At 44.5% G+C, this 23,130-nt stretch overlaps 1 protein-coding gene and 1 long non-coding RNA gene across 7 annotated transcripts in view; one reads left to right on the forward strand and one right to left on the reverse strand.

The window, feature by feature from the left end:
- Ehf (ets homologous factor) overlaps nucleotides 1-19,434 on the reverse strand; it is a 40,125-nt gene extending 20,691 nt beyond the window's left edge. For 2 of the 6 annotated variants that reach the window (NM_001429956.1, NM_001106493.3), the window contains 1 exon segment: nucleotides 19,303-19,434. The gene's annotated coding sequence lies outside the window, so the exon portion shown is untranslated. 6 annotated transcript variants of the gene reach the window in all.
- Nucleotides 19,435-19,639: 205 nt separating this feature from the next.
- On the forward strand, nucleotides 19,640-22,331 carry LOC147995609 (uncharacterized). The gene is made up of 3 exons (XR_015684521.1): nucleotides 19,640-20,016; nucleotides 20,181-20,338; nucleotides 22,059-22,331. It is a non-coding gene; the product is annotated as an uncharacterized LOC147995609 (long non-coding RNA).
- Nucleotides 22,332-23,130: the final 799 nt, after the last annotated feature.

Here is a 23,130-nt window from a genome sequence, read left to right on the forward strand (position 1 = left end):
CAGCATCCAAGTGCTTCACAAAAGTGAAAATACCAGAGAAGTTTTATTTGAAGTGGAATTTCGATCGGCGAAATCTCAAACCTAGCCCCTGTGTGAGACAACGTTGTGAGTCCCCGGAACAGTGGCTACCACACTTAGGGACGTGTTCTCCTTGGGGTCGACCGGTCGTCTGAGGGCCTCCACCCTATCTGAGTAGCGCTCCTTAAGCTTTTAGGCTCTGGGCTAAGATTAGTAATCCTTTGACTTCTGTGATAGACACCTCATCTTTCTAGTACAGAAAACTAAGATTTTTGTGTTCTGCTAAAAAGTTATAGCCAGCATCTCTTCTGATAGAGACCTGGAAGATTCAACAGGCTTTGAAATTATCCTCAAGACACGTTCCTTGGTTTCTCAGCCTTGGGACCCAGGAGAACAGTTTTCCTGGAGAACTTTGTTATATTAGAACAACGTACATTTTTACATCTCAGAAAAAATTCATAACATTTATGATGTGCCTACTCCCAAGCTGGACACCCTTCACACTGCAAGTTAGAGCCCAGGAGTGTGCAGTCATGGGGGTGGAAGCAGTTTCTGTTTGTGTTTTGCTGTTTTCTGAGGCCTAGTGAGTCTATTCATGTCTCTCTCCTTCCTCGAACTTCATCTTAGCCCAGAGACCAAGAAACATGGCCCCTCATGTTTTATAAAATGATGCAGTGTGGCTTGTAGTTGGGTTTTATTGTCCTATTTGGAGGAAATTTTACATCCCAAGGTGTTATCCATGTAAACAGAATGGTCCTTCCCCTCAAAATATCCCATACATACACACATACACACACACACACACACACACACACACACACGTGCATACACACACACGTGCACACACATACACACACGTGAACACACATACACACACATGCACACATACACACACACGTGCACACATACACACACACGTGCATACACACACACATGCACACACATACACACACGTGAACACACATACACACACGTGCACACACACATACACACACACACACACACACACACACACACACACACACTCCCAACAATGCTTCCGCTCCTCTAGTTGGTAGAAAGTTACCGAGAAAAGATACATAACCTTGAGAAAGCATGTAATCCACCCACACATTCATTTATTCAGCAAAGGATTATCAGTCTGATGAGGGTCTGAGTACCATCTATAGGTCCCGGGGCCAGAGCAGCACTTGGGGCTTGAACTAGGCCAGACACCACTTGTAATCGCTGCCCTGGTAGTCACTGATGTTTGCTGAACACAGGGCATGAGGGGAAAGTGAAGAAAGCGAGTCAGAGTAGAAACAACAAAGACATTCGGTTAGAGAAGCTTGGGAGGGAGCACAGGAGAGCTGGAGTCTCCATCCTGGCACCTACAGGAGAGCTTTGAGGCCAGGAGAGCTGGGATTTCTCCAAGCTCTCCCACTTGCTAGTTCGAGTGTTAGCCCACACAGGTTACTCAACATCTCTAAGTCCTCCTCAGCTCCCGTTTGCAATGAAAAATGCAGATGATCACATCCAGCCTGGACACTGGTTAGAGATCAAACACTGTTCTACACTTGTGGCGCTTGGCACAAAGTCAGACACAGTTAAGAGAAACCACTGTGAGGAAGATGGCTACCTCTGTGGATAACCTGGATTCAAACCAACCCTGAGCCTACATTTCTCAATCTAAAGAGGTAAAACTGATTCTTCCAGAGCCCTCTTCCAGATACCTTTTTCATTCTCACCTTGAGAGAAGGGAAACCAATCAGTTCAAACCTTCCTTTCACACAGTAAGGGAGTCATTTTTTCATCTGCCTTTCAGAGCAATCCCCCTATGCTAATTCACCCTTCAGGGGCTTTAAGGCAGAAGAAAGCCTGTGAGACTCAGAAGGCAGCTGGGGAGGGACAGAGCCCAGCCCTGGCTTTTGTTTGCTCAAGGCTGGGTTTCTTCCTTGGCAGCATTTGCTCACCCACAAGCAGTGGAAAGGTTACATTTTAACCCTGAAAGGGTTGCAGCTCAGAGCCCAGCCCTGCTGGAGAGAGTGGCCTTGCAACCTCAGAGGACCTGCATAGATAGGTCTCCTACCATCGATACCTAGGACTCCCCTGCTGGGCTGATTCAAAGTGGCTGGTGGGGACAAGACCTGCTGGATCCAGTAGGCAGCTCCCTCTTACTAATTCAGGGGTTTGTCTTCTACTTCCTAAGAGAAGAGAGGTGGTACAGGGGCTGGACCCACTCTTTTGAGTTGAGGAGGGAACAGAAACTCTAGTCCCTCTGCTCACTGTACATGATGCTGAACTCTAATCCACCTGGCTCCAAATTTCCTGAGCCTCACTTGCCCCAGCTGTACAATGGGCATATCACCAAACTCAGAGCCGGAGAAGAATCACCTGACACTGAATATATCAAGGTCTTAGGCGTTCATAACAAGAACTGGGGCTGAAGAGGTGGCTCGGCAGGTGAGAACACGGTTGCTCTTGTAGAAGAGCCGGATTTAGTTACCAGCACCCACATGGTGGATCACAACACCCCTAACTCCAGTTCCAGGGGATCTGGTGTCCTTTTCTCCCCTCCTCAGGCACCAGGCACACACAAAAGGTGCATATACATACATGTAGGCAGAACAGTCTCACACATAAACACATGAAAAACAAATCTAAAGTTTAATAAGCAGCATAAAAACATTTTTTTTTTAAAAAAAGAATTTGGTAAGAGTCTCGGGCCACTTCTTAGCTTCTAGTCAGGATCCTTTCCCTGGGGCACATGTCATTTCTCCACACACTCGCCTGGAAACTTCCATAGGTATTCCCGACTCACAGAGAAGCCTTTGGGACTACAGGGTCTCAATTGCTCACACACAACCTCTCTGCACCCCCTCCCAAGCCCTCCTCCTCTCCAGCATTCCCTTTCCAGGGGAAAGCAGGCAGCATAGTGAGGGGCCCTTTTTACAGGGCTCCTTAAATAGTTACAACTCATAAAAAACTTTATGTGGCTTAACCCTTAGTGAGTCAGAGTTCATCGGAGCTCCCCCAGGCTTGTAAGTAGAGACAGTCCTAGACCCTGACAGCAGCCACTGGGAGCCACGGGAGCCACGGGAGACATAGGAGGCACTTTGAGTGGACTGGATTAACCAAGTGTCTTTGGCCACATCTACACCCTTCCGGACCCAAGTTTTCAAGTATAAAATGTAGACATTTGTCGTCCAACAGCCTCTCAGGACGGTTGAGAAGATCAAATGAGATAATGGATAATAAATGTGCCTTGAGAACTATAAAAAAGCCCGATTATGGCCAACGTACCCACACCCCCGTGTAGTAATACAGACTTCCCATGCTGTACACTGATTGGTTTATGGAGTATAAAAAGCTACCCTTTTAATTAAAAGAAGCGAAGATTATTTAGGGCTTGTTTTCAGCTCCCTGCTTTGCCTTCAGCATAGCTTTCCTTAAAAAAAAAAAATAGTAATAGTAAATGTGTGAAGTCGAGTCTAGGATCTGCAGGACCCCAGTTAGGTTCCAGACGCCAACTGGCTCTGTGATTTTGAATCTATCCCTCATTCTGAACCCAGGCAATGATGAGGGTGAGAGGCTTTAGAAGTGTCCAAATCCGATGCATGGTGTGCACACCACCCAATTTAAAAGTAGCCTTATCTTTCTATTCTTTAAATAGCAAATGTCAAGGTGTTGCTATAACACATCTCACCTGTGCTAGGACTGGATCTATGCATCAGAGGCTAAGTGAGGCTTCCTGTGCCACGTGTACAAGGTGACCTGGAAACAGGACTCACTTCTCTCCATCCTCAGCTTGAGGGATGGCTACTGATGGCTCTGTGAGTGGGCAGGGCAGAGGCACAAAGGACTAGACCCTCCTCATGCCTGTAAGAGGCGATCAGCAGCTTCTCAGCACTCCCACAACTGAAATTTGGGGCTGAATGATTCTTTCTTGAAATTACTAATTAAGGCCTAGCATGTGTGCATATTTTGGAGGGTGCAGTCTGGCAATTCACACATGTATAAAATATATAATTAGTATTTCCTCCTTTCCAACATTAGTCATTTGCTTGTGTTTGGAATGCTTCTGCCCCAGTTGCTTTGAAATATATAATGAATGATTGTAGACGGTGGTTACACTATTGTTCCGAAAAACACTGGAGCTAATTCTTCCTCTAATTGCATTTTGTGACCTGCTAACCTTTTCTTCTCTGCCCCCTTCCTTGCTACTTTCCTAGTCTCTAACTCCACCATTCTCTCTTCTATGAGATCATTATTTAACCGACCACCAAGGAGTGGAAGCACACATTCAGTGTTTGTCATTCTATGTCGGGTTTATCCCTCACCGTGATGGCCTCCAGTTCCATCCCCATTGCCACAAATAAGATTCCATTCATTTCATGGCTGAACTCTAGTCTATTGCACATGTGAACCACATTTTTTTTACCCAGTCATCTGTCAAGGAGCCATTCCTTGGCCCACTGTGAATCCTGTTGTAAGAAACAGGAATGCAGGTAGAGCTGGGACATTCTTTGGTGTGGAAGTCTTCACACAGTAGTGCCCATGGTTTCTACCCACTAGATTCCACATGCTGGAAGCTCTCTCTTTCTTTGATGTGTCTCCTGGAGCAAAGTCACCCGTGGTTGAGAACTGTGGTTCAAACTAAGGCCTGTGGAGGTGACAGCTGGGGCAAGCAACATAAGACCTACGACGCTAACCACAGGAGCTTCTGGGCTTACATAATGCTCCGGGACCATGTACCCTCTAGGCCTTCATCAAAGGCTCCCTTCTCTTCCAGAGGATGGCCATCCTAGTCACCACATACAGACTGGACCACTTCAGAAAAACACACATAGCAGGAATGGAACACTTGATCTGACTAAAATTTGAGAGTCTTAGATTTTTGCTGCTGGTGGTAGGAGGTTTACACATGGGAGAAGGTGAGGTCTAGCCACAGAAACAGTGTCTCTCTGGCTCTGAGCTTGAAGGACATATTCAAGAGGATCAGAAGATTCCTACCCAGCTCAACTTACTGAACCTCCAAGATGGTCCTTAAATGCCAAGGATCATTACATATGCCATGAAGGTTGAGATTTTGGTGGCCATGTTCATTATGGGGAAGTAGAATTTCCTTTACAGCTTCAGTTTCCCCATATGACAAAAAGTGGAGGTTACAAAAGTGATCAAGAATGTTTAAAGGACTCAAGCATCATCTGTATGACCACTGCCTGATGTTAGTTAGCTCTTAGGGTGAAGCTCTTCTTAAGCTGGACATTGTCTGGCTTTAGGGACATTTTTGGGGTAGAACCAGACTCCTCAGAAACAAGAGGGCACAAGAGTCTGGGAGCCATCGGCTATGGAGTCAGGTGTCCTGGCTTTGCTAGACTATTAACATGGCAAATTCATACAAGTTGTTTAATCTCTCCGACCCTCTGTTTCCTCATTTATGATATGAGGATATTCTGTTAGGATTTTTGTGTAAAAAAATGTGGGTAAGGGGGGCAGCTAACACAAGCTTAAGGTTTTGGATACATAATAAATACTTTGTTAACATTAGGTGGCTTTTAAAATTATAATATTAATAATATTTATGATTCTCATCATTTTGGGCCTCCAAGGAGAAAACTGAGCACCGAATTCATTTCGAACTACACCTTGGACCTCTGTCATCTGCACAATTCTCCAGACCCAGCTGCTAGACCAGCCAAGCCTTGAGCTTGTTCTCCGGATCCCTGCTCTATCCCATCTGGTGCTGCTCAGTGGATACAGTATATTGATATAGCAGCTGAGCAGTCAACAGCTGGACTATTCACAGAAGTCATGCTATTTGCCTTTGGGCACAGTTCTTGCCTGAGGGACTGAAAAACATCACCCCATCCCACCAGTTCCCTCACCTCTCACCAACCACACAGAGACTAAGGCTGCCAAGCTCAGTGCAAGGGCACACATGCCCAAGCTCTATGTGACCACAGGTTTTGCATGCCTACAGCCCTTGGCTATTGTGCTAGAATGAGCATAGATAGGGAGAGCCACATGGCTCTAACAAAACATGGCCATGAGCTTCTCTGCCCTGTGTGATCCCTTAATGCAGAATATCCAATGGCTGCAAAGATCGGGCTCTGAAATCTGGAATATAGACACAGAAAAACAAAGGAAGGAGACACCTTTGGGATTCTGACCAGGTATCTCACAGGAAGTTCTGCCCAGCCTCAGAACTCCTATCAAGGGCAAAGACTGTCCCACTGGCCTCTATTCTAGAACCATGCAGAGACTCTCCCAGAAATGGCAAACAAGGCCAACATGGACTTTCTCAGCTAGAAGCAGGTCTTTCTTTTGCTCAGTGGTAGGGTACCCAATAAGGACCAAATGCTGTAAAAAATTATTTTTGTTATATTACAGTAACTAAAACTTTGAGAATATTTTAAATGTGCCAGCTATGTGCGAAAGTCATGAGCCATTATCTGAGTGGATGCTGATGGTTACCACAACTCTACAATGCATTACGCCATCGAACAGAAGGCTCAGAGGAGTTAGGCAACTTGTTCAAGGTCATGGGGCTCATCAAGATTGGAACTAGATGAGAATTCAAACTCAGTCTAACAACAATGCTCAGGAGAGTTTAGAGTCTCCCTTGAGTCATTTGTACCCACAGTCTCATTTCAAATGTGGTCACAGCATTTCTTGTACCACTGAACTACCTCATACCTTTATTAAGCTTATACACAAGCACATATATGTGTACAATAAGTAGATACATATATACACATGCATACATACCAATACGATGTGGCTGCCCCTCTTGATAGCTCCACAGAGTTATTTTCAACTTAGTATTTAAGAAACGAGTTGGCCTCAAATCATGGCTGCTTTACCTGAATTAGATCCCAGATCAAAGGGTATATTGTTTACTCCTCTCACAAGGTCGGAAGCAGATTGAGAAGGCCCTGCACCATGGGGCAGATTTATCATCAGGGTTAGCAGTTCTATTCCCTGTTGTCAGTCCAAGGGAACTGAGAGTGAAAGCCACAATGTACCTCCTTCACAGCTCCCTTCTTCTAAGCTCAACCACACTCCTCACACTGCCTCAGAACTAGCTGCCATGGGACACATTGCTTCTCCAGTCAAGAGAGTAATTAAGTCTTTTAAATAATTACTTGTTCTGTGACAGCAGCAGCCACCAGACAATTCTCCATCCTTAATCAGAGCTGCCAGTGGGTGAACGCACAGATGCTGCAAGAGCTTCCTACTGACTTCCCGTTTCAATTTGACTGTTCTTTTCAAAGAACTACTCCCAAGCAGGAGAAAAGAAAATTCATGTTCATGTGAAATGTAGCTAAATAGAACACAGGCCATAATTTGTGTTTTTTATGAATTAACCAAAATGGGGATGGAGCTTGGAGACTGTATGTGACCCTCTTAGAGTTACATCATAGCTAACTTCCTATCTTCCTAATGTCTTTTGAGGCAGACATTTCTTGTTTCTGAGGGCAACACCCAAAGTATTATTCCTGGGACATTGAGCATTTTCATGGCTGATGATACAATTTGGGGAGAGAGAGGGTGGCTCGATGGCAGATACACCGTATTGGCAGTAAGCATTGGGAAATAGTCACATCGTGCTGACCTCTATCAGCCTTGGTGCCAGACCCAGACAAGATGGTGCATACAGACAGTGGCAGGCACCAAAACTGATCAAAACACAAGATTGTCTGAAATAACCCACAGAGCCTCTGTCAATTTCATTCAGATATGACAAGTCAGGACAAGATTGAATCTCCAAAGGTCATAAAACCCTTTGAGGCCTCCATAGAAGTAATTGTTCTCTTCTTACCCCAGAGATGTGCATGTGCTTCTGCTTCAAAACTTGTTCTGGGGGCCTCCGTTCCTCTAAGGATCAGCTGTTTATGCCTAAAGATCTATGGCTACCATTATAGTTACCATGGATACCAATATAGTTAGTACAAAACATATAATAAAGCTCTGTGCTCATGTGAGATTAGAATTTTAAGGAAACTTCTTGGTAGACACAGGTTAGCAAACCTAAGTGCCATCTCTGAAAAAGGTTTTGCAAGTTTTCAACTCTGTTCTCTTACCTGGCTTGGGTGCTATCTTGATGCCTCCCACTCGGACCAAGAAAGGCTCTACTGTCTCTCTCCAGTGCAACTGAACCAAGCCACGTCCTGGGTGAGTCATTTCTAAGAAGTTGACATTGTCCTTACTCCCTCAGAAGCTCAAGAATCTGTCTCCGTGCTATGGCCCCCTCTGAATTTTAAAAGTGCAATGACTATAAGGTAAAGAAAGTATAATAAAGACATAGGCCTAGTTCTTCTTGCAGCCTGGGATGGTCTGTAAGAGATGTGGAGGCTGGAATATCCCAGATGACTCCTACGACCACCACCTTCCAAATTAACTTGAGAAACTGGGGCTACCTGACTCTCATGTGGAGTGTACTTATCACCCAAGGAAGAACTGATGGGATCCTACCCAGACCTCTGAACCAGGGTCTGCACTTCTAAGCCCTTCTGTTAGAGTCCTTGAGTGCTCTCTCCCAGCTGAAAATGTCTGCTTTGTAGACTCATTCATGGGCTCTCCTTCAATCTCTCACTACCAGATGACTAACTCCTAGAGACATTAGTCTTGAAGGAAATGTCCATAACCATGAGAACAGCCCATGTAAGGTCAGAGACGGAGGATTCAAGGTTCGGTCTGTCTGTAGAGAGCCCATTGCTATACTGTTGGCCTGCATGATGCAGGACCCCCACACTGCCATATTCATAGTTGTATAGCTACCTCAGAGATGTGTGCATCCCTGAAGACTAAACAGATGCTCTGATCTCAGAACCCAGCATTTCTAGATGGCCCTTATGTTTGTTTTGGTGTTGTTTTACTTCAAAGGGTTCTTATGACTGGCTGCTGTGACCCCTGACCTGACCTAGCCCCACCCCCACTTTTAAAAGATTATTTAACCACCCAGGTGTTAAGCCTCACACCCTTCAAAATTGATGAATCAGCCTTCAAGAGAAGGAAACTTATTTCTGAGAAATGCTTGGTCAACTATTACAAGTATTTACTGGTCTCTTCCAATTAACATACATATTAGATATGCTGCATCTGCTTAATGCTGGGGGTGGGGGGGAGCCAACAACAGATGTAGCCCTGCACTAATAGATTGTCAGTCAAGACACACTTTCAAAACAATAACAGATCTTTCCAAAGGCCCCTGAGCACATTCACCCCCTGGTAATGGAATTCGAGCAAGAGCAGGGCCAGCCGGGCAACTCTCTCTGGGATTTGAGGAGAAGCAGCCCTGGAAAGCATTTCAACAAATTTAAAAAGCAAGTCAGGTCCTTCACCTCTCCAGCAACCCCATACCCTTGGCCTCTGAGAAAACCCTCACTTAGACATGGAGTTGGCAGACAGGATAATGCCTCCGAGTTTCACAAAGAAGCCTCAGCCAAAACCAATCTCCACTTGGGGCAGAATAAAGCAGCTGGTTGTCAGCATGGCTGAAAGTCTCTTCTCTAGACAATGGCATGTTTATGTGTCAGGGTTAGGAGTGGGTTGTTAACATAAAACCCACCGTACACAGAGCTGCTAATTCAGTTGTTGGCAGGGGCCTCTCTTATCTTCTGATTACCTCCCAGAGGGGATAAGCCCTACCTCTTCATTTGAGTTGGCAGCAGGATTATTTTTTTGCACCTGTTGCTCTACTCCGATAACAATGCAGTTAAGCATTGATTTGTTGGAAAATAAACAGAAAAAAAGGCAAAGAAAGGCATCTGCCCAGACAGCCTGAGCTGGTTTGACTCGGCCTTCTTGCCAATTTGTTTTTCCTATAAAACCAGAGAAACCCCTGTCCTTTCGATTTTGATGCTATCCTCCCACTCCCCTGAAGAAAAGGAGGTATCAAATAGGCCAGTGGGAGCTGGCAAAGCCCAGGAGCCAGAAGACTTTGTACTTTTCCATTGGCTGGTTTGCAAGGGCACTGAGGGGTGTCCAAGGTCTGCAGAGTGATATGGCCAGCCTCCAGCTAGCCAGGTTCAGATCAGGAATGAGATGAACAAGGGTGAAGAAGGGACTCCTGGGAGGTGATTCAACCCCAAACCACACTCTTCAACTGATTGACTTCTGAAGTGCAGGGTGTTCAGGGAAGAAATATGGTCTCTGGGTTACCAACTAGAGTGGAGACTCAGCACAGACATCCCCCGTCTCAGTGCAGCCTCTCCCACAGATGTGCACCATCTAGACAGGATGAAAAGCCCTAGGCCCTAGACCATGCATGGCATTCCAATTTCAGAAATGAGGCTGGCCATACTTATACCAATACCAGGCTGTAGAAACTCCTTCATGCTCTGCCTTAAACTCTGAAGTCCCAAGCTCCAGGTGGAAAAGGACCTGAGAAGTTCAAGGTGTGATTTCTTCTGTAAACCAAACAACATGGTATTCTCAGTTCTCATTAGTTTGTCGAAAACCCATCATGAGTTAAGCCTTAAAAGGCCACAAAGTCCTAAACATATCATTCAACAGAGATGATGAATGACATCAATTAGTCAGTGGCATCATCGCCCAGCCTTCAACACACGGTCAGAGGAAGTGTCTTCATATTTCATTTCATACATAATCATGGACAATATACATCGCTCCCTACAAAATACCTGCGCCCCAGTCTTCTCTGGACCACAGGCCCATTATCACTGGGGAGTTTAAAGGGTCAGAGAGCAGCAGGGAAGGGCTGTGGAACAGGCAGAGTTTGTGCCTTCTCTTCTGAGTGTTAAGGACAGGGTGATCCAGCTCAGTGGGACATGGCTGGCTGAGCACTCCCAAGCATTCTTGTCATGAGCAGGGTAGGGAGTGGAGTTCCTCACATCAAATCAGGCAGCAGAAAAAGAAAAGGTTTAACAGCACCCTTCCTTGACTGAAAAATAAATAAGACCAACTCACAGGAATGCGGGAAGGGTGGAGGGAAGTAAGGGGTGGGGACTGGAGGCAGGGAGGGGTTCGGATGGACTAGGACAATGGATTTGACCAATTCAAGAGTCAAGTTTCCTCCCAGGAAAATACCAAAACGTCAAGCTAACAGCCACCAGTCTGAAATCTCACAAACTGTATAATTACAAAGCAACAACACAAACTAAGGCAGTTCATATGTATCAAGTATGTGTATAGTCTGAATGGAGCCAAACCATACATTAGTTATCTCCTGGAATCCTCATGAGAACTTCAAACAGAACATACTAAAATCTCCATCTTACAAATGAAAAGGCACAGTGAAATTCAAATAGACAGGGTGTCCTGTACGTGTATTAGAAAATGGGTGGGGACACAGCGTAGATCTTTAGAGATTTAGAAATGGTTCGTCTCTATCACTAAAAGGGAGACATCTGTCTCCAAGGCCCTCATGCTTTTCATTTAAAACAAGTCAAGATGGCTCATTGACATTTTCCCCCTAAATGTGATGAAGAGACACAGTGGTCATCTTGTGCTGTAGAAGGAAAGATGTCCTTGAGCAAATAGTCTAGATCTACTACACGCTGACTCATGGTCCCCCAAACATATTCATGAAAACTTAAGTTTGAGTAGAGGAGATGCTAAAGATATCCCCTAGTGACAGGTACATGTTGTGTTTGTAAGACCCCCTTAATTCAACCCCCAACACCAAACCAAACAAAAACCTTTCAATCTGGCTTCTGTTGAAAGCACAAGGTTGACTCAGGGGTTGAAGTGGCTGCTGGAAGCCACCTCAGACTTATTGGCCTTAACAAATGAGCCCCAATAATAGCAGGAAACACTGAAGAAAATTATGGAGAATTTATAGCTCTTTCAGAGGGCACCAGAAGTCTGAGGGAAGACTCTCGAGTACTAGGAATATCACAGAACCAAAAGAAACAGAATGTGTCAGTTTCCACCAAGAGAATTCCAGCAAAGCTTTCTCTGTCTTCTGCCACCACAGGGACAAAGCTGAAGTCAACAAACTCAGTCTGGAAATCCCAGAGAATCTTGCAAGGGTCTCTTTTCATCTTTGCAATTTCAGAAGCAAATTACTCCTGGATGTCCTTTCGAATTTGAAGGTGACTTCTTTTTCAAAATGTAGCTTTCTCCTGTTCAGATACCCATTCAATGATGGAGGCAGGAAACCCAGGCTCCTCCCTAGATTCTTTCTAATTAATTTCTAAATAAACCCAGCCCCTCAGTACGCTGGGTCTTATTTCCCCTCCAGAACATGACTCTGCTTCTCCTAACTCAGTGGTCTATGTGTGGAAGAAGCTCTCTCGAAATTCAGGAATGAAAATCCACCACGATAGTGAGCACTTCAATCCCACGAAGGCTTTCCCAGGAATTAAACTTCATGATACTAATAATGACTTGGCCCTTCCCCTGGTTGTTTCGGAGGGAACTTTCAGGGTAAACTCAAATCAAGAATTCACCAACTCTGCAACTCTACCTCCCCTCTTCTGAGCCAAGCCTCAGGCTTACACTGGGGTCACTTTGATGAGGAGGATCAGCATGTACTGAGGACCTCCAAAACAACTTCCCAGACTACCAGGTGCCAGGAATTGTCACTATTTCAAAACCCTCACTATGATGAAAGCCACCACAAGCTACAGAATGCAGGTCTCAGTGAAAATGGAAAAGCAGAGCTCCAATATGTTAGGCTAGCTATGATAGCACATGCTTGTAATGCTAGCACTTCAGACAGCAGAAGAGGGTAAGGAGTGTGAGGCAGCCTAGTCTACATAGTGAGTTCCAGGCCAGTCCTAGCTACATAGTGGGGAGAGGGAATGGGAGAGGAAGGGGAGAGAGAGAGAGAGAGTATGAATATATGAATATTCCAGTCAAAAGCATAGCAACAGGGCATTAAACCGGATAGTCTTCCTAAGCAGACTCTGTGTAACACAGGCCGTACCTAAATAACCATATAAGTCGCCTCTAATGGCGACTGCCTCCAAGACAGCAGCCCTAACATTTGTGTGGAATGCTCTTTTCTGGATGCCCCATGATCTTGCCTTCACAGATCATTTAGAGGATAAAACAAATATAACGTTGAACAATACTTGAAACCCTGTCCTATAGTAGACACTCAGCAAAAAGCATTTGTTAATATTAGTGTTATCATTGCTCTCCTCTCTATGCCCTACACCCAAATATATCCACAATGCTAAGGCCATCTACAAGCAGAAAGAACACATGCCCCTGCTGTGGTGAAAATATGGAGAGTTGACCAACTCAATGGTTATTTCCTGTGCAAGAGAATGCTGTACCCTAGATCCTCACCCCCATTCATTCTCCATGGATCCTTTGTCAAGGCCTCTGTCAAGGCTTATGAGCCTCACTCTCAATTATGCTACATGTGTGATATTATAATGTGTGCTTCATTAACACATTAGAACATTTGTCCCACATCTAATTACCTCTGTGGAGGAAGATGTTGATACTTTGATATTTCTGTAACAAGTACAATGTGATTTAAAAATATTAATGATTTTTCTTGGAACTAATTACTGTTCCAGCTAATAGTAATGGGGAGCTTTGCCTATATTCATATTAAGAGAATATGCTAAATTATAATTTAAAGCTATTGAAAATAATGTTATTTTTTCCTAGGTTCCCCTAATTCTTTTCTTTGGACACAAGGTTAGAACTCTGAAAGTTTTACTAACAGCAAAGAGTATTTGTTCAACTGGGTCTTTATAAAGGATTTGCACCTGTCTACAACATCTCAACAATTCACTGAGAGGCCTACCCACAAGATCTCAGCAAAATAAGTAGCTAACACATGTGCACGCGCACGTGCACACACCCACACACACACACACACACACACACACACATATATACACTTGCCAAAGCTTCCAAATGCCCAAGGTCAATGTTTTCTACAGCAGTGCTCAGTAGATATCTAGGGAAATTCTCAAGAACCATAGGACTGAGTACCATTTCACATAGCTGAATTGTCTGGTGAACAACCAGAAGAAAGACATTTCTTCCAGGGCCTCCTACATATAAGGCATCCAAGCATAGGAGAGAAATGCCAAAGCTCATCCTGTGTGTTGTAGCTTAAAGCCAGCTCAATAGAAGGCTCAATTTTGGGGTCTCCCGTTCATGCGTACCCTCCCATTTCCTGTTACCCACTACCTCCAGTAAAAATTAAATATCCAGTTTTTATTCCCCAAGGTCAAAGTTCAAAATCATTACAGGAAAAGAAAAAAACAAAACCAGAATTTAACATTCCTTCTGCTCCAATGCCCAGATTGAATGCTTTTATGTAGGCCCCAGCCTACAAATTATTACTACAAATTATTCATGAGCATTGTCTGGGTGCTTTCATATTCTTTGCTTAATTTAATCATTACTAGTCCTACACAGTAAATGTTATTGCCCCATTTTACAGATGAAGAGTCTTAGATGCTAACATTTACAGAATTCACCCAAAGGCACTCAACCATCCAGTGGTAGTGTCCAGTTTAAATCCAGGCGTCCTGACTCTATGCCCAGTGTTCATCTTACCACATCCCAACAAACCCCTGGCCCCAGCTATGAGAACTCAACGCTACCCACCCCTTCAGACACAAGTAATCTTTATTCACAAAGTCCCACAAGCCTCTGGCCAGTAGAAGGAAGATGGCAGAATTGCAACTAGCTACTCTTTAATTTCTTAAAAACAACAAAGTTAGAGCTGAAGACATGGCTCTGTGGTTAAAAGCACTGACTGCTCTTCCAGAGGTCCTGAGTTCAATTCCCAGAAACTCTCTGTAGTGGGATCCGATGCCCTCTTCTGGTGCGTCTGAAGACGCCACAGTGTACTCACATACATAAAAAAATAAATCTTCAAACAAAAAGTTAGGCATAGGCTGAATTTCAGGCTAAATCTACAGCCCACACAAAGCCAAATAAGTCTGGCCAGCAGGCACCTAGAAGACAGAACTGATATTAGTTCTCCTCCTTCAAAATCTACTCATCTCTTCTTTCAAACTGTAGCACCAGCCCTACTGAGGCAAGCTAGCTAAAGGCTAGAGATCCTGGGGCAAACTGCACAATGGCCATGTTCAGCACTCTGTTGTCAGATACAAGAAAAAAAGCCTCTTATTCTGAGAGGCTCATCAGGGTTAAGCTGGTATCAGGGGGGAATAGTTAATAGTAACTAAAGTTTCTCATATTCATACCTGCCTTAAGGTCCTAGCCCCAGAGTCTGCTTATCATGAGTCTGTGATACAAGGAGAGCAAGAAGCAGCAGATAAGCCAATTCAACTTCACCACAGTTACATCCAAAAAAAAAAAAAAAAGCGTGCATTAGACAAGGTTATCTGAGATAAGTTTTCACAGTAAAATAGAGGGGTTAATGGGATGATGTTCAGTCCCTGTAACAGGAACACAGTTATCTGTTTGGATCTTTGCTCTTTTAATTTTAGACTTCTGTCATCAGAATTCATGGTTTAGGGGCACCTATACACATCATAATTTACACAAATAGTCAAAGCCCCTCACCATCGACTAGGAGAGAAGATCAGGAGAGGGAATACAGGTGAGGCTAGTGGCCAGGTGATAAGAAGCCTAGCTCCGGAAGGCAAGCCAAAGACAGACTGTGGTTAGGTGCTAGTGAAATCATTTTCAAAGGAGCATTTAACAGGATGTCTCTTTTAAAACCAAGTCAATTAATACTCTGGGAGCCTCTTTAAGTGGGACACTATGCTTGACCCGGTTATAAGCTCTGTCTGCTACAGATATAGAGCTGAGCCATCTGGGAACCGTACGGGCTTCAGGTTGGCCCAACCAGCCTTGTCGCCCACATGATTACCATCGAGTCTTCCTCTAGGACAGGGTCCATATCTTTCTCATCTGCTCAGTCACCCATGGACAAACCAATGTAGCTCAGGCTGAGTGGATGCCAATATGTGGAAGGCTCACCTTGGGCCGATCCAGAGGTAGCTGTGGTACCTCTTCAAATGCTAGTCATGAATCACAAGCCGCCCAATTCTGCTATCCCACCAGCTCTGGCCCCATAGGTTAGAATGCCATAGCATGTGCAATTAGCTGCTGAACAACCTCCCCCCCACCCCACCCCGAAGGTGCCAGGTACCAGCTTCATACATCATTGAAAACCCTAAAGGAGATCTTTAGTAGCCCCCAGTAATCTTCCTGCCTCGGGGCATCTGCCACCCCTCTCTCTGTTCTCAAAGACTCTAATCCTCTCAACCCTCCACATGTTGGTCACCAAATCCTGGGCCATCACAGCTGGCAGAATCTGTAAGTTCAAATATAACTTTAAAATAATCAAGATGTATAAAAGAGGAAACTAAAACCCAGAGAGGTACAGTGTTTTTGTCTGGGCCACACAGCCCTGCCAGGTCTCCTCAAGGTCATGGTGAGTATTGTCCCACCAACCACCCTCCCTGTACTGTATACTCTGATCACTCCAAAGACAGAGCCAGCCTCAGGGAAGGACCTTTGCTCCTGTCTGAAAGGTAATAAAGTTTTCATCAACTGACTTTAAAGGACTGATAGAATTGTCTAGTGTATACCATCTTAGCTCCTTCACCATGATGCCATTTGACTAGAAACTATGTCCCATCCTAAGATAAGCTATCATGAACAGCCATTCTCCTCATGACGTGGCTGATTTTCTGCATATCTTAATACCTGGCCCTTTAAAATTCTGACCAGCATTTAAAAAAACCACAAATTTTAATAAGAGCAAAATGCCCACTCCTTAGAACAAATTGTATCACTTAAAATAATTTTATAAACATTTAAGTATGAAAATATCAAATAAAATGAATTATCCACCCTCTCCCCTCCCCTGTAGGGAACCAATTTAGGAAAGTTGAGCAGTGTGGCAGCCTCCTGCCTCACTGCTCCAAGGGAGACCCCACTACAGATTTATCTTACCCAAGGTGAAAGCCACTGCTCTGTGCTCAGTTAAATAGTAACCGAAGCAGGGTCAGAGTGTATGGTCTTGAAACACCAAGCCAGTGCTTCCCAACCGGGGCCCCACCCACAACAGAAAAGTCTGTTGCTTCAGTTCCATGGAGAGGAGAGTCAGCTGAACGGGAGAAATGGCTTAAAACACCAGCAAAATGGTGGCACTGAAATCCAGGTTCCTTCATTCGGGAGACCTGTGTGTTGTCAGGCTCTGTTTTGGTGTTATAGTACCCAACCCACCTCACCTCCCAGAAGTCTTCAAAGGCCATATCTATTGTAAAGGGCCGAGGGATGCCTCTGTCCAAAGGGAGAGAAGACTAAGAGAGCTCTCATGTAAGCTTCCACAACCGTGTGTGGTGATACAATGTGAAACATTCTTACGTGTTAAAAAATGCAATGAACACAGTCCAGTTCTCAAATCCCCAAAGAGTGGAGGATATCAGAAGAAAATAGAACCTAGTAAGAGTCCACAAAGCAAAATCCCACTTCCTTAGAGCAGAACACGGCCCAAAAGTGCTCACCTTCTGACCTACTAATAATACCAACTAGCTAACCAAATACCAATGGGAACATAGCTGAAGTCTCAGTTCTCTTTTTCCTTGGGCCTTTGAAGGTATGGAAAGAGGATTGAAGTAACAACAGCCAATGAATGGGAGACCCTTAGGGTACCCACAAACACGGAATCATGAGTGTAAGTGGAGCCTGTCTCTAGAGGTCTAGAAAGGCCCAAAGCACTAGCATGAGAAATCTTGGTATAATAATATAATAGGAAAACATCAGCAAGCTTGTGTGATTATAGGTAATATAATTTTAACACGCAACAACAACAAAAAATGTTATTGACTCTGGGACCTTTTGCATAAATGAGGCCTGGGTCAAACACACTTCCGTATCCACGACTACAGGAAGAGGTCTTAAAGATGGGTGTCATGGGTGGTCATAGAACTTCAAACACAGCTTCCTCAAGATTGCTTTTTTAACGTCTCTACCCAATGATATAGAAACATGGGAGGTGGTACTCGTGATACTTGGTAGTGTTTAAATGTGGTTATAAACTTCCAAATAACTCTGGCCTCTCCCATCACAGTTCTTAAATGCCACCGGCCAGCGATGAGGCAGAAACTAGTCCCACATGGCTTCATATTCTAACAGCATTCTTACCTGTGAAATTCTCTTTATCTCTTCTGTGAAGAGAAAATATCATCTTTATCTCTTCTGTAGAAATTGACTCTTCCTTGGACATCAGGAAAGTAGCACCCAGTCATTCATGATCCCTAACTTCCCCTTAATCATTGAAAGATATTGTCTTGATACATTCTTATACCAATTATACACCTCGCAGAACCAATTAATGTTTCCATCAGAAATCTTAGACTCCAAACTCCCCATTCTCCCTGAGATCAATGTGGGAAAACAATGGAGACACCTGAGGACTCAAACTCAGAGACTCTTACACTTCATCTAAAATGTGTATCACGATCAGCGGCTTTCAGAGTCCCAAGGAAGATAAATAAATAAATAAACAAACAAACAAACGCGACATTGCCACTTCGTTGCCCTCATGAACCAACAAGATTCATCCCCTCACTGTTCTCGGCTTGATCCACACTGGGACCAACACTTGTTTGTGGTATACAAACAAAACCAAGAGTCCCTACATCGAAGGCATTTGTTGCTGGTGAGTCATGTCTGCCTGTCTGGTCACAGTATTCCATTGTGGAAAAACAAAGGGTTGGTCTGTCCTCTTGTGATACGGTAAAATTATCTCCCTAAGTTGAGTTTCCTTTCTGCATAGGATCATTTTTAAGGGTACCATCTGCCTAACCTTAGCCACCTGAATCCTGTTGCCATTGTGAATATAGATTCTTTTACCCATCTACACCTATTTCCTCAAACTGGAATACACTAAAGGAGAATCGGCTTCTCCCTATAGCTCATGAGTCAGGAGAAATATCAGCAAAGACACCTCTAGACTGGGAGACCATACGCTCTGAGCCCTACCAGCCCTCAGCCAGCCAGCTCGTCGCTGAGCGACATCAGAGTCACCTGTCTCCGTTTGCTTTTTGTTCCAGAGAAATCTATCCCAGGGAAATGGCTTTGTCATACCACATGGGCAAAGAGAAACCAGAGGACTTTTAGACTCTTGCTGATTGGAAGTCCAGACAATGTGGGGAATTCACAGATAACACTCACACTGAGTAGCCCAGCTGCTCTCACCCAGATAAACTCTAACGAGACCGGGTGGGTGAGCCCAGGTAACACAAGCTTTGCTTACTGCCAGCTGCCTCCGGGAGGCTCTGCTTTATTTTCACCTGTCTGCTTCAAGACAAGCTTGTCTTGCCACACAGGTGTTTGAATTCCAGGTTCAAAAGAAGTTTAAAAGCGAGGACTTACCTCATTTACCTAAAGATTCGGGGTGGAAAGTTCTATGGCTCTGACGATGGAGAAGAAGGCAGGAGGCTATCACACCAGCTCCTACCGGGATGGGGAACCACGGCCTTATCACGTCTGAGCTCTCATCAGAGTGAAGATAAATGCATATGACAATAATTTAAAATCATTTTGTAGGATGTTAAGCAATAAGCCACCAACCGGGAATTCCCTAAGTCACTTCCCCCTCCTCTGATTGGCTGCCCAGCCCTTTAAAAAAATAAAATAAAGGATTACAAACACTGGCTCATTTGCATCTGGCCAACTCACACGTTAGTGTTCAAACAAAACAGGTCTAACCAGGTTATGCCTGTGTCTCAAGAACAGAGACAACCTGTTAATGGATGAGGAATTGATTTGGTGGTGACTGTACTTTTCAGCTTAGAGACAGTTTCAGGTGAAAAACACCTCACTCCCCAAGATGCTGTGAGGAAGGGGGGGCATATAAAACCCAAGTCCCTGGCAAGCAAATGAAGGAAGAGGGTTGGAGGTGCTCTTAAACATCTGCCTCATTTTCTAACCTGTATTTATTAGTCCTCTGCTATGGCATCAGATCTTTGCCCTGGCCGTGCAGGTACCCGGCGTGGAAGGACCTTCTAGCCCATTCTATCTCTGGGAGTCATGACCCACTCTTTGTAGTGACTCTTGGCAATTTCAGAGGCTATCCCCCAGCCCCAGGTAAGCACCTTGGAGGAGGGGATGGTCCTGGAAGGGAGGGGGCATTGTGAAATGTCTTTGGGCAACAATCTTCCTCAGCAAGACAAGGGCTAGTTGACCAGTTCATCTTCCCTTCCTCTCAACGCTTACATGATGGTCTTACTGTTTATGAACCCTCTCTGTAGGATTCAGAAAAGAGAAACCAAAATGCCAACAGTCTGAGCAGCATGTGAACTGCTGAGGGGGATCTACGGATTTCACAGATCCCCACCCCCTGAGTTAAGGGTGCCTGAGTTTTCTATTCTTGCTTCACTGGGTTCCACATGTTTCTCCACCTGCACAGGTGAGCAACTACCCTGGCTAGGAAAAATACAATCCCCTAACCATTAACTTTCCCTTCGGGGTCTTCCTGGACACCAGCCTTCTATGAGCAAAGCATCCAGGCAGGTTTGTTGAAATCGGTGAGCCTCCTCTCTCTTTGTTGGAAGACAAGAAGGAGTTTGGCAAAGAGATGAAGAGTTTGTGGTCACAACTCAGAAGTTCAGGAAAGGAACAGAACCCAATGACTGTTGTGCTGCTAAATGGGACTGGAGCCAGCCAGCCGAGCTATTCTCTTGTATTTATTGCTTGGTTTAAGCAACGTAAATTGAGAGAAGTTTTGGGTGCAAAAGGTAATGGAGGGGGAGGGGTGGCTTTGGAGGGGTCTTGGAAGAAAGTAAGTCATTAAAGGAGGTCTTGGCGTCCTAAATGTGGTAGAGTTTAAGGTGGCTCTGTAAAGCTGCTCTGCTTCTCTAACCTCCAGCAAATAAACCCACCTCCCCTCCAATTCAACCTTATCTACCTGCCAAAGGCTCTGTTAACATGCAAATGTATGCCCTGGGCCTTAAAAAAACAGTAAATGTCATCATTGCCCATTATCATATTAGCCCCAATTAGTTTATCAGCTCCGATCTGAGAGAGAGAGAGAGAGAGAGGCCCCGGGGAACAGGCAGCTGGAGTTTTGCTGGAGAGATGAATCAAGCTGCTCTAACTCCACCCACCATAGGGTGTTTGCCGGGGGAGAACGGGTAGGAGGAGGGCTCTAGGGAAGCAATCTTAGCCGTCTCCACCTTCACCTGAAACAGCAGACACTGGTAAGGGCTACCGGGGTGTACAGTCCTGAGGTACGAACAGCAAAAACAAATGCCTAAAATGTGTGGCTCCCTAGCCCAGGCCCAGCCTCTCTTAGTTATAGGCCTTTTACTACCAAGATGAGGCAGTCTATTCCTGCTTCCATCCCTTTTACACTCATATTCTAACCAGCTAGATGGACACTCCATAGAAGGGACAATTTGGGGCATTGGTAGAGGTAGGATGTTACCTTATAGCCACAGCCACTGTGGATATTTTATATGTGTGTGTGTGTGTGTGTGTGTGTGTGTGTGTGTGTGTGTGTGTATCTCCATAGGTGTATATATTTTATTATGTATAATTTAATACATATATAATAATACATATATATTACCTAACAAAGTGTCTGTTAATTAGTGGGTCCATATTAATTATTGATTGTTTTCTTTACTTGGGACTAAACTTACCTTTCTAGAAGAAAAACAAGAGCCAAAACAGTACTTCTCTCTCAGGAGACAGAGGCAGACAGAGAGAGAGAGAGAGAGAGAGAGAGAGAGAGAGAGAGAGAGAGAGAGAGAGAGAGATTAAATCATTCACCTGATAGTCAACGTCAACAAGACAGTGCTGGTAAATAGATAGGTGGGTAGGTAGATAGATAGATAGATAGATAGATAGATAGATAGATAGATAGATAGATAGATAGTAAACCCACATAAAAAATTTAATAGTAACTATAGAAACATCAAGCAGAGCAGATACTTCACACAGATACAGAGTAGCTTCCTGAAGAAGAATCAGGCAGAGTGTCATTTTCATCACAGATTTCCATCATTCATTCTATGCTTCTAAGATTCTCTGGGAGACAGCTAAGAAGGAAATAGAACCAGGAACTATATTAAAGTCTCTAGAAACACAAATGCTCTGAATAGAAACCTGCCTCATCTTCCCTATAGATCAAGGCTCTGCCAAGCATCAGACTTGTACAAAGATGTGGAGCCTGAGTCCAGTCCTGAGAGATGTCTCAGTGAAGTGCCTACTGTACGAACACCAGAACTTTAGTGTGGATCCCCGGCACCTGGGTAAAACACCAGGCATGACAGCATGCACCTGCAGTCCTAGCACTAGGAATGACAGGTTCCCTGTGGCTTGCTGGCCAGCTACTCCTGCTGAATTTGTGAGAGTCTCCACCTAAGGTAGAGAGAGATTAAAGAAAATGTCAACCTTTGACCTCTATGTGCACATGCAATCAAGTGTATATACACATGCATAAACAAACACACACAGAGAGAGAAGGGAGTGGGGGGGACATGGCAGGTAGACCAGCCAGGACTATTTGCAGTACCCTGGAATTCCTGATTTGGTTTGTCTACTGAAAGACACGAAGGTAAAGAAGCAAAGGAACCTGACTGCTAACCCAAGGCCAAAACAAAGAGTCTGTCTGAGATCAGCAAGCCAAAGGGGTCCAAGGCTCAGACAAAGCCCTGATGTCATTACAAGGCCAATGGTAGTGATGTCCTTGTTTTACACAAAAGCAGATGCTCACTTGCTTTACACAGGTCCCTAACTAGAAGCCTATATTCATCTTTGAAAGCGAATATGTGTTTGTGTGTATTTCCGTCTCTCATTCTCTCCTGATGATATGGAATGGGACAGTATGTAGTAAGAGACAAACAAAAGTTTAACACAAGCTGAACAGGAACAAGAAATTCTCTCTCTCTCTCTCTCTCTCTCTCTCTCTCTCTCTCTCTCTCTCTCTCTCTCTCTCTCTCTCTCTCTCTCTTCCTGTCAAACTCACAGGGGACAGAAAGTCAGTCATTTATTAGCCTGGCTATAGTCAAATAAGGAACTAGGCTTCATACATATGATGTATGTAAAACCTCTAGAAACACAAATACTCTGAACGGAAACCTTCTTCACCTTCCCTACAGGTCAGACATCAGAGGCGTCTCACCTCTTACCACCCTCCTCAAATTCTGAACCTTAATGACTAGACTCCAGGTGTCTTCCTGGACTCTGCCATGATCT

The sequence above is a fragment of the Rattus norvegicus genome, chromosome 3 (genome assembly GCF_021556685.1).
Source record: "Rattus norvegicus strain SHRSP/BbbUtx chromosome 3, alternate assembly SHRSP_T2T, whole genome shotgun sequence".
Taxonomy (NCBI): Eukaryota; Metazoa; Chordata; class Mammalia; order Rodentia; family Muridae; genus Rattus; species Rattus norvegicus.